This window comes from Microtus ochrogaster, chromosome 19 (genome assembly GCF_000317375.1).
Source record: "Microtus ochrogaster isolate Prairie Vole_2 chromosome 19, MicOch1.0, whole genome shotgun sequence".
Lineage (NCBI taxonomy): Eukaryota > Metazoa > Chordata > Mammalia > Rodentia > Cricetidae > Microtus > Microtus ochrogaster.
In genome coordinates, this window is record NC_022021.1 from 20,991,981 (window position 1) to 21,003,359 (window position 11,379).

The window sequence follows — 11,379 nt, forward strand, 5'->3', positions numbered from 1 at the left end:
ACTTATTTTTATTTCACATAATTTATTGATTCTTTGGGAATTTCACATCATGCACCTTAATTCTACTCACCTCCGAGTCCCCCATATCTTCCCCTCACCCCTGAAGCACCCCCATAGCAAATTTTTAATTTTTTTTTAAATCAAACAAACCAAAACAAGCAAGCAAGCAAGCAAACCTTGTCGCTCCTCCGTCTTTCTTGCCTCTCCAACATCTCTTCAGTCATCCTAGTGCCGTAGGAGCCGTGCAGTGTTACACTGTATACCCTTTGTTCAATGGTCTGGTGAAGACCTCTAGTTTCTGGTACACCACCATCACTGGATCCTCACCCAAACTCTTCTCAGATATCCTCTGACTTCCCCGAGTTATGGAGACTCTTACCACAGGAACAGTCCCTTCATGAGCTCCAGCGGGTCCTACATGAGGTAGACGAGGTGGGATAACCGAAAGCCCAGTTGTGAGCCTGGATGATGACTGAGCTGGTCAATCCAAGCCACTGGGGCCACCCCCTCACGTGAGGAGGAGGAGCCATCTCCCCTACATGGCAATGGGTGGGGCCATTTCTCCTAAGTGAGGGGAGGACAGCTCCCCCGTAAGGGTAGGTAGGGGCCAGCTCTCTTACCGCAGTGTCCAGTGAGAGCTGGGTCAGCTCCACATGGCCCTCTGATTTTGTCACACGTTTCCTATATCCTACTGACGTGTCATGGGCCACAGACATCAACAGAGACCCCAGCTTCAGCAGGACCATGGACCCAGACACGGCCCTCGGCTGCAGTTTGGGCCCAGAGAATATCATGGCTCCAAGAGAAAGTACAGGCCACTGAGATCATGATGGTTCTGGTGGTGGCACGCTCTAGACACCAAAAACGCTATGGGTTGTGGTCCCGATGCCAAGTATCTGAGTGACCTTTGGTGGCAACACACAATGTGGACTTCAACACAGACCCCCTACTGCAGTAGGACCACAGACTCAGACACGGTCCTCATCAGCATCCAGGTCCTCACCAGCCATCCAGGTCTAGATGTCACCATCACCCCAGGTGACAATGCAGGCCACTCAGATCTCCCTGGCGTCTGTGGCAGCATGGTCTTCAAATATACTAATACAGCCCCAGAGCTCAAGTATCCACATGGCCTTCAATGGTAACAGGAGCGTTGGACATCAACACAGACCTTGGCTGCAGATGGACCTTAAACTCAGACATGACCCTCAGCTGCAGCTCTGGCCAGTACATCACCATGGCAGTAGTAGTAGCACAGACCACTTCGATCTATAAGGCCCTGGCTGCAGCAGGGCCCTCAGACACCAACATGAAGCCAGGTGGCTGACCTGACCCGGGGCAACCTCACTGCTCTCAGTGGCAACCGGAGCCAGGGACATCGGCCCAGATCCTGGCTGCTATAGGACCATGGACTCAGACATGTTCAGGCCAGAGAACAACTGTGGGGTCAGTTCTCTCCACCACATATGTTCCAGAGATCAAACTCAAGTTATGAGACTTGGAGGCAAAACCTTTTCCATGCTAAACGCACTCTCCAGTCCTGTTTAGGCTGGTGAAACTTGAGGCCACAGATATTTACTCCTTGATGATGGAAGCCACAACATAATCCCACACCAGTTCAGAATTATAATAATAAAGGGTTATTATAACAGTCCTCTGTGCAAACAGGAACAGAGTCTAGCAACCAGAAGTGGGAGTCAGAAGCAAGAGAAGGGGGCTGGAAACATGGCTCAGAGCACTGACTGCTCTTCCAGAGATCCTGAGTTCAATTCCCAGCAACCACATGGTAACCAAATTTCATTATAGATGGTTGTGAGTCACCATGTGGTTGCTGGGAATTGAACTCAAGACCTCTGGAAACGCAATCAGTGCTTCTTAACCACTGAGCCACTTGTCCCTCCAGAGTGAACCTGCCTGGGAATACTGGTGGTGCTGCACGCCTTTAATCCCAGCACTCGGGGCAAAGGCAGGTGGATGAGTTTGAGGCCAGCCCAAGCAGGCATTGGTGATCTCTGCTACAGAAAGATGCTAATGGTAGGCTTTCTCAGCAGAGATGACAGGGCCATATGTGGCCAGAGGGATGTGAGGATAGGGCAACAGGTTGGTCTGGAATTCTGTCAGGTCAACATTCAGGGCTCCATCAAATCTGAGGGAAGCAGTGATGGAGAACACAATCTGCCTAATAAGGCGGTTAAGGTTAGTATAAGTGGGGGACTCAAAATCAGTATTCTATGACAGATGCCATATATGGCCTCGTTGTCCACCATGAAGGCACAATCAGAGTGCTCCAGAGTGGTGTGGGTGGAGAGGATGGAATTGTAGGGTTCAACCACAGCAGTGGAAACTTGGGGGGGGGGGCTGGGTAAATGAAGAACTCCATCTTGGACTTCTTTCCATAATCAAAGAGAGCCTCTTCATCCTCAGGGAGCTGAACCAGAGCCAGTTCCCCCGCCAAAGCTGTGGAAAACCAAGAAGCCCTGAAGACCTGTGCACTGGTTGACCAGTTTGCAAATTTTGTCCAAGACAAGGTCAATGATCTCCTTGTCAATGTGTAGTGGCCACAGACATAGTTATTAGCACCATCTTCCTTGCCTGTGATGAGCTGTTTAGGGTAGAAGAGCTGGCGGTAGGTACCAGTGTGAACTTCATCAATAACCGTGGGCTCCAGGTCTGCGAACACTGCCCGGGGCACGTGCTTGCCAGCGCCTGTCTCACTGAAGAAGGTGTTGAAGGAGTCGTCTCCTCCCCCATTGGTCTTGTCACTTGGCATCTGGCCGTCAGGCTGGATGCCATGTTCCAGGCAGTAAAGTTCCCAGCAGGCATTGCCAGTCTGGACACCAGCCTGGCCACCATGGATGGAGATTCACTCATGTATGGTATCTACGGGTCAGAAAGTGAGGGTGACAGAGCGGACACCAGTCCCAGTTACCATTCCTGACAGCTAAGAGTCGAGGTAAATAACACGCAATGACCCATTACGTGAGTGCCATCAATGTCCTGCATAACTGGATATAGTCATTTAAACATAAACTCCTATTTCTATGGGGACATATACCCCCTGATAGTATTTGCTAGCTCCACCTTGAGCCCCCTAAGGGCAGAAGCAATTACCTTTCCAGGGAGTCCTGTGGAGCCAAACTCCTTAACTTCTCACCATTCTGGAAGCTAGAAAGGCTTACATTGAGACTCCAAAAGGTTCAGTGTCCAGGGAAAGCCTGCTGTTTTCTAGATATCATCTTCTTAGGTGTCTTCAAATGTTGGAAGGGAATAGCAGCTCTCTAGAGCAGTGGTTCTCAATATGGGGGTCACAAACCCCTGGGGTCAAACAACCCTTTCTCAGGGGTCACTTAAGAACATCAGTAAACACAAATATTTACATTATGACTTATAAAAGTCCCAAAACTACACTTATGATGTAGCAATGAAAATAGTTTTGTGGTTGGGGATCACCACAGCATGAGGAACTGTATTAAAGGGCCACAGCATTAAGAAAGTTGAGAACCACTGGCCTCAAGTTTTATGCATGTGGGGCCCAGCCTCATGACCTAACCACATCCTAAAGGCTAAATACCAACACGTTTGGGGTTCAGCTTCAGCCTATAAATTTTAGGACACACAATGACAAGTCAGCAGCAAAGAAATCCCATTTGAAAATGCTGGCCGTGCATACCTCTACAGATTCTAGGGAGATGCATATTAATTAATCTTCCCTTATCAAAATTCTCAAAAGATAAAATAAAATTTGTTGTAAGATAATATATACAAAGTATTGAGGAAAGACAATAAAATTTTTTTCACAGTCACACAAATAATGTTCACACACAACAACACACAAAAAGGCTCAAGAAATTACAAGACACCAACAAAGAAGTAAAAGCCGTAGACCTTGAAAACCTAAAAAAGGAGTGTGCTATGATATCAGATTGTGCCTCTCGACTACACAGCATAAAGCTAAGATAGCCACAAATAGTTAAGAAGAAGGGGTCAACCCCAGAAGCAAATGAAGGCTATTTGGGGTACTTTTTCAACTGCTTGTTTATGGGTTTTACTGTTTTGCCTGTGCTAAACCAAATTGGGTAACTCTCATTTAGTTAAATAGAAGAGCAGCCACTGAAAGAAAAACAACAAAACATCTTTCAGAAAGAAAGACTACTGCCAGCATTAAGTTAAATGCTCTAATACAAGATGAGCAAGTGTCTTGCTGGATAATTCTCTCTAGAATTCAGAGTTTAGCTTATTAAATATTCCTTTTATTAGTCTCTGTAATCTTCACTCATTGTAACTGATTAAACACTTGCTAAAGCTCACATAATAAGGAAAGCTGTATTTCACGTAGAATTTCCTCTTCCATATCACTAATTCCCCTCTCTTAGTCTTGAGCTTTCTTATTTGTAGGTGAACATCACCCACCCAGACCCCCGAAGCCAGTGCATGTACCTCCTGCCAACTATAACTAAGATGCTGGAATTCCACATCACTGCCTTAAGTAACAGGCAGGCTTCAGGCTTTCCACCGTCTGAGCACTACGACCGCATTAGCTGAGCACTAGTGGTGTAGCCACTGTACCAACTATTGATATTAAATCTTTGAATGCAATGAAAGTTAACAGTGCTATTTTTATGTTATGCCAAAAAAAATCATACAGCCTGTTTTCCCTTTTTGATTACAGTTGATTTAAGGGAAAAATGTTGCTGAGTGGTTTGACAATGCTTTATTTGTCTTCGACTGATAGAACACACAAAACGTTTGAATAGGCCCATTTATTTGAGCAGACGTATTAAATAATACTTTAAATGTGAACATGAATGTCATAAATTTTGTAGTCTCTTTAAAGTAGGATAAATCTGGTATTTAAAGTGGTCTTTGTTCAGAGCCATTTTTTTCAAACAGTCATAAAGGGACTCTGATTTGTGCGGCATGAACAATGCCAGCATCATCATTTTAATGTTATCCATATGGGCTTCTAATAATAGATAAGAGTCTACATTTGTATTATATGTCTCAGAGACATTTAAAATCTAGATAAGGAAAGGCTGATTTCATTGGCCCCATAGTTAAAGGAAAGCAGACCCTAATTAAAAGAATTCTGTTCTGAATTAACTAGTTTGACATGTGCTAATTGACAGTTCCTGTGAAATGGTTCTAATTAAAGTCAATATGTCTTTTTCAATTAAAAGGAAATTAAGAATATACTAATATACATTAACAACATAATCTGCCTTCAATATCCCATACATCAGCTGCTTTTCCCCACTAACACTAGAGAAGCATCTGACGTGTATCATCTACTGTTTGCTTATGGTCCCTCGTTACGACCTCATGCCAGCGCAGCAGCAGAAGAAGGTAACCGGAACACTAGCTTTTCGGAACTCCTACATTCTCATTCTCTAAGTATAAACATGCCTTGCTGTATTTTAAAAAATGGACATTTCTTAATAAGAATCTTTGCTAACTGGAAACAAATACAAGTGTTCTCAATTACTTTGTCTTTTTACTATAGGCCTTAGAGATAATTGCATTCTGCTGGGGAGAAGGCTGGACTATGTTTTCATCATTTGGCTTGATTCAAAGCAAAGCTTGATTTGAGCAACATAAAACAAAAACATCTTTAAAATCATGTTCTGTTTACCAAATGAAACTTTGGGGAAAGCTCAGGTGGGAGTACTCTGCACGCTGTTTGCAACAGGAAAATGGAAAGTAAGGTTGCTTAGATGCCAACAGTGCCAGAAGGCTCATCATACAAAGAAAGCGTAGCATTAGAAGCTGTTTATAGCAACATAACTAAATATTCATGGACACACTAGCAAGGGTGTGGTGTTAGCTAAATATTCACGGACACACTAGCAAGGGTGTGGTGTTAGCTAAATATTCACAGACACACTAGCAAGGGTGTGGTGTTAGCTAAATATTCATGGACACACTAGAAAAGGTGTGGTATTAGCTAAATATTCACAGATACACTAGGAAAGGTATGGTGTTAACTAAATATTCACAGATACACTAGGAAAGGTATGGTGTTAACTAAATATTCACAGATACACTAGGAAGGCTGTGGTGTTAACTGAAAATTCATGAACACACTGGGAAGGTTGTGGTGTTTGTAGTTGTAGGTCTAGTGAAAGTTATATTGACCTGAAACACTGACACTAATGCAAACAACATTAATATCACATGGAGAAATATGTAAAAGATTAAAAACTATTTGTTTCTTAGTGCATGATTATAATTTAAATACTTTAGCCACAATTTTAAAAGGCCTTAGGAGAAAGCTTTCAGAAGACACTATATGCAGTTGTTTAATTTGCTATAGATAACACTTTAATAGACATTTCATCCCCACTTCCTGTTCTCCAGGTTTTAAAGTTAAATCATAAAATACAGCTAATTAAAGAAATAGTAAATTACTTGTTTCCAACAAAATTAATTTATTTGTGTCCAATGTACATCAAGAACAACAGGTAAGTAAGCCAATTCCATTATTTCCTTTGTTCGCTTACATTTTTAAAATATAAAATTTACTATTCCCTGTAACTTTCTGAGTAGGAGTGGGAGAAATGTGGGGCTGCCTGCCAGCCAGGCACCCCTAGGTCTCCATTTAAACCATTTCTTCCCTAACGTGTCTTCTTCTGAGTAATTACCAAAAGTTTAATGAAAGTCATCTTGTATGGGACTCTAAAAGCAGCTGAAGTCTAGCAAGTTCTCAGCAAGAGTGGAGGCATATCAACCCACTTCAGTAAAGTGCACAGCGGTAGCGATGGTCAGCCTCAGCCGTCGAAGCATAGTGAGTACCTGCATGTAGAGTTGACTTTCCAACCCTAAGCTCTTGCTCCTCGAGCTGGCACAGGTTGGAAATGCTGCAGTAACAGCAAGTATTCAGATTTTTGAAATGGGAAAGGAGCCAGTGCAGCAACTTTTCTGCCCAATTAAAGAGCACTGTCTACAACAGGCCTACACAACACAAGGCCTGCAGACTGCACACAGCCAAGAAGCAATTGTTGAGGACCCACCCACAGATTTGGGAAGAGAAGCAAGAAGAAGGATTGGCAATACAATACCTATGTCAACAAGAAGACACGAGGCCGTTCTACAGACTCTGCTTCCACATTCACATGTTAGTGCCATGTATCTGAACTCAAGATGGCAGTCCGCATGAACCGCACATCCTCCTAACAAAGGCCTTGTTACTGCAGTGCTGCACCAGCCCAAGAACTTCCTGTCGGTGAAAACTCTACTGAGATGAAATTCTGGAAGCCCAGAGCTGTGACACATGCTTCTAACAATTGATAAGTATGTATCAGTGTTCCCTATGGTGTATGTTTTCATATTAGAATGTGCTTGCATCTCATCTCTTGATCCTGTCATTTGGTTGCAAACAGGTGATTAAAAAACTTATTGTACAGAGAAACCCTGTCTCAAAAAAACAAAAATAAAAAATAACTTTGTTGTTCCAAGAACACTTGGAAGAATAAGCACAGATGGGAGCAAAGTCACGGAAGAAGGTGTGGGAGAAAGCTCCAAGGTCAGCTTCTCCATCAGATGTGACAGAATCAATTATTTCAGCATGCTAGAATCTAACCACACTCTTTAGTACCAACAGGAAAGCCTAATAAAGAAAATATGAGTAACATTGGTGAGTTCCAGTGACGGGTTTAACAATTTAACAATATCTCCTATAATTGCTAATCCCCATAGAATGCAGTCATGAGATTAGGACCTGTATTCCTACTGTATCCTGCTAGTACCAGGATTGACTGCAAAGCTTCCTGCTCCATGAACTAGAGTTCTGTATTGGGTCTGTCTGGTAGTTTCTGAAGGGCAGTCAAGGAGGCAAGCCAGAAAAGTGAAAGCAGCTTGCCCTGCCTGTCAACTGAAGTCAGAGACAGGACATATCTCAAAGCTTTTCTTTTCTGTTGTAACCTGGCATTTAAGAAAATCATTCATTGACCAATAATTAAGAAATAGGCTTCAACAACAACACAATAAAAAGTATTACAATTTTTGTCTGTTTGTTGCAAAATTGGAAATGTCACTGAATAAATGAACATCTATGGTCTTTATTAAGCAATGACTACCACTTTTCCATATATTTTTTGGAATACAAAAATTCCATATATTTTTTATACAAACCACACCAAAAAAATAGAAAAGTATAACCCATCACGAGAAAAAAAAACTAAGAGAAACTGTTCCTAAGGCAGTACAGACATACTTACCAGACAAAGACCTTATCATAATTATTTATAAAGGAATTAATAAATAACTAAATTAAATTAGGCAACCTAAGTGTGAATAAGTAAAAATATCAATAAAGAATAGAAAATATTTTATAAGTACAAAAACTGGAGCTGAAAAATATGAGATTAAAATTTTTAATTCATAGATATGTTCCATAGTCCCTTTTAACAGGCAAAAGAGAGGACTGCCAAGTATGCACTGGAGTGCAGAAATCAGTAGAGAAAAATGAACACAGCCTAGCAGACTTATAGGACACCATCAATCACACTAATACAGTATGGAAGCTATAGAATGAGAAGAGACCAAAATAGTTGAGGAAAAAAATGAGAAAACTCCCTAAGTTTAATTGACGATAGGAATCTAAACATTGGAAATCTAGGAACTCCAAGCAGGACAAACTCAAAGATATCCATTGCAAGATGTATGATCACATGATTAAAAGTAAAGGACAGGAAGAAAAGTCATGTAAGGAGCAGAAATGACAGGACTCAGCCTATGCTCTGAATCCTCAGCAAATTGCTGTTTCTCATAAGAAATTCTAGAGACCAAAAGAAAATAGGATAAACTATGTAAAATATAGAAAGAAGAAACCACGCCAGTCAGAAATTTAATCTAGAAAACAAGTCCTTCAGAAATGAAAACTGTGCTATTTCAAGATAAACCCTAAGAGAACTCGTTGCTAGTACCCTAACCAGCAAGACTTGCAATATGGATGGGGAAATCTCATAGGGAGCAATCCCTCTTGTTATTTTCTGTTTTATTTTAAAGAATACACCAAATGTGAACTTATGTTAATGTTCAAATAACACACAGAGATGAAAGTTGTGACAACATGTGTGTAATATAAATGCTCTGCTGTTGAACTACACCCCGGTCCTGGTTAGTTTTATGCCAACTTCAACACAAGTTAGAGTCATCAGAGAGGAGGGAGCCTCGGTTGAAAAAAAAATGCCTGTACAAGATGAGTCTGTAGGCAAGTCTGTAGGATGTTTTCTTAATTAGTGAGTGATTCACAGAGGACAGCCCATCATCATAGGAGGAGCCATCCCTGGGCTGGTGGTGATCCTGGATTCTGTAAGAAAGCAGGCTGAGCAAGCCAGAAAATCAAGTCAATAAACAGAGACCTCCATGTCCTCTTCATCAGCTCCTGCCTCAGACTCCTGTCCTATTTTAGCTCCTGTTCTGACTTCCTTCAATGACAGACTATAAATAAACTCTTTCCTCCACAAGTTGACTTGGTCATGGTGCTTCATCATAGCAATAGCAACCCTAAGAAAATGCCTAACCTAAAAGGGTACTTATGAAAAGCCCACACCTAGCATCTTATTCAATGATGAAAGAATAAAAGGAGCAAAATAATTATTATTTAACATTTTATAGAACTCTCAAGGCAAGAAAAATAAATAAATAAATAAATAAATAAATAAAGCCAAATCAGTGACACCTTTTACAGGTATGGAGAGGTAAAACTATATCTATTTACACATAACATGATTCTACATATACAATACAATGTAGGTATTTCAGAGGCAAATTAAAAGTACCTGCTAGAGTCATAAATCAATTCAGTGAAGGTGAAAATTAGGAAATCAACAAGCAGAAATAAGTTGTATTTCTATACAGTAACAATAAACCTGAAAAGAAAATTAAGAAACAAATTCTACTTAACAAAAGTTCAAAAAAGGATAGAAAAATCTATAAACTAGACCATGACAGTGAAAGTTGTGTATACTGGAAGCCATAAAGCCCTGTGGAAAGTGATTAAAGAAGTCAAGATAAATTGGAACACATCCGTATTTCTGAACAGAAAGTCCTAATGTGAAGAAGAAGATCAATTTTCCTTTAAATAACCCACAGGTCCTGAAATTTATATGGAATTTCAGAGGACTCTAACCACCAAAACAATATCTTAAAGAGAAAAGGTATCTGGAAAATTCAAAATTACTTAATTTCAAAACTTCCTACAAATCTAAAATAACAGAACCAGTATATTGCCATTATAATAATAACATATATAATACTACTGAAAGTCCAGAACAGATCTGAACTTTTTGGCCAATTGATTTTCTTTTTTAGATTTATTTTATTTTACATGTATGAACATTTTTTCTGAATGTATCTCTGTGAACTGCATGTCTTCCCGGTGTCTGGGAGAGCAGAAGAGGAATGAGGTTCCCTGGAACTAGAGTAGCAGGTGGTTAGGAGGCAAGACATGAGTGCTGGGAACTGAACCCAGATTAAAAAAAGCAACAAGGGCTTTTAACCACTGAGCCATCTACATCTCCAATCCTGCCAACTGATGCCCAACAAGCATGAACAGAACATTCAATAAGGAATGAAATGTATTTGATAGACACATGGAACAGATAGGTAGCCACATATAAAACAGAGATTGTGCATCCCCACCAGTTCTACCCCTTATCCTACAATCAATGCAGAACAGATGGCTGGTCTAAATACAAGAGCTTAACTATGCAACTAATAGAAGAAAACAGATCTTCATGACTTCAGAGGGGTCAATTGAGTCTTTGATGTGTTCAAAACAAATTAGCAATAAAAAATATACTGATAAAAATCAATGTATTTTTGGTCTCAAAATATATTACTGTCTATATAAAGAGAAAACCACTGACAGAATGGAATGTTTTTATATTTTTTTCAAATCATATATCTGCTGAGACATTACTACTGGGATGTGTAAAATTATTGCTCAACAACAAAAAGAAGTACTCATACAATAAAAAAGCAAATACTCAAAATGAAGCATATGAAGCATGACCTAAGCAACAATTCTCGAAGCTTCTGCTACCTTAGTGCTGCCACAGTGAGGATGACACCTCTAACACGGTGAGGACCTTGAGTACCAGATCCCCCTAAATCACAGCATATGATTCTTTTTATGTAATATGCACAAGAGGCAAAATGACAGAAAATAAAATAGTGGAAAATAAAATACAATAATTTGTTCTAAACAATAAGAGTTCAGAAAAAACAGACATTCATTCTCCTAGATATCTACTAATTTAGTTTAATTATCTTCCTGGGATGGTCTCAAACACGACACACTTCGCAGTGGCTTCAATGCTCACTCCTCACAGTTTTGCCTATGTGGCTCTTCTTTTCAACTCACCGTTCTTTTTTTTT

At 40.5% G+C, this 11,379-nt stretch overlaps 1 long non-coding RNA gene and 1 pseudogene across 1 annotated transcript in view; both read right to left on the reverse strand.

Annotated features, from left to right (window-relative positions):
• The window catches only part of LOC113457162, a 102,172-nt gene that overhangs the window by 17,751 nt on the left and 73,042 nt on the right, over positions 1 to 11,379 (reverse strand). The window lies entirely within an intron of this gene.
• LOC101986290 lies at positions 2,002 to 2,839 on the reverse strand (annotated as a pseudogene).